Raw genomic sequence first — 982 nt, 5'->3', positions numbered from 1 at the left:
AGGGGGGAGGTTCCTCCCGCCCTCCCAGCCGTTTTGCGGTCGATCGGCAGCGCCTGCCTTCCCACGCAGGCTCCATGGAGGAGAAAGGCGGGGGAGCACCTGGTTTGCGAACGTGGCTGTGGCTTTGGTGCGAGATAAGAGAGATGCAGCTCAAAGCTGTCCTGAAGCACGCTGCTCTGCACACACCCGGGGCTGGATGCAGCCGAGCCCGGCGTGGAAGTGCAGCCTGGCCGTGGGGCTGCCCCTCTTGCACACTACATGGAGTGGGTTGCGTGCTTGGCCGGCTAGAAAAGCCCAGCGCTACGAAAAACACTCACAGTTGACCCAGCCAAGCTGGTTGCACATCTCAGCCTGCCGGCAGGATGCTCTGCTCCATCTCAGAGCCACACCACTGTGACAGCAGCCCTGGGCACTGTGAGCTGGGGTCTGGAGAGCAGCTCTGCAGGAAGCAGCTTGACCAGGGTCCATAGCTTCAGCAATCCAGCAGCATCACAGCATGAAGTTGGACCACGGGACTAAAATCCTGGCTGAACTTGGACTGGGGAGAAAAAGTGCTGTTTTCTGAACAGCTCCTCCATACACACAGCCCGGCCACCACGGCTGGAGGAGCTGGACTGTTCTGGCACACACTGAGAGAACAGGCACGAAATACCTCCCCAGCCTCCCGAAAACCCAGGCTGCTGCTCGCCACCTTCCCAGGAGCAGATGACAAGCTCCAGCCATCTCTGCGCTTGTTCGTTACCTTTCACATGCCCATAAATAATAACCCGTAAAATGCAAATTGAAATCAACTGTAAGTGCTCAGGGCGCATTTCCCTTTTCCTCTATAGCACACTCAAAGGGTTTTGGTTTTTTGCTTTTTTGGGTTTTTTTTAGAGGCTACACTTTATTGACCTGAACTTCCATCGTTTGGCAACGGGTCCTTGCTACGAATTCACACGCCAGCGTGTGAGCGCGTTAATTACCGGCTCGGTGTGTGCCG

The sequence above is a fragment of the Buceros rhinoceros genome, unplaced genomic scaffold (assembly GCF_000710305.1).
Source record: "Buceros rhinoceros silvestris isolate BGI_N320 unplaced genomic scaffold, ASM71030v1 scaffold16508, whole genome shotgun sequence".
In the NCBI taxonomy this organism is placed as follows: Eukaryota; Metazoa; Chordata; class Aves; order Bucerotiformes; family Bucerotidae; genus Buceros; species Buceros rhinoceros.
Note: the sequence above shows the minus strand (reverse complement) of the source record.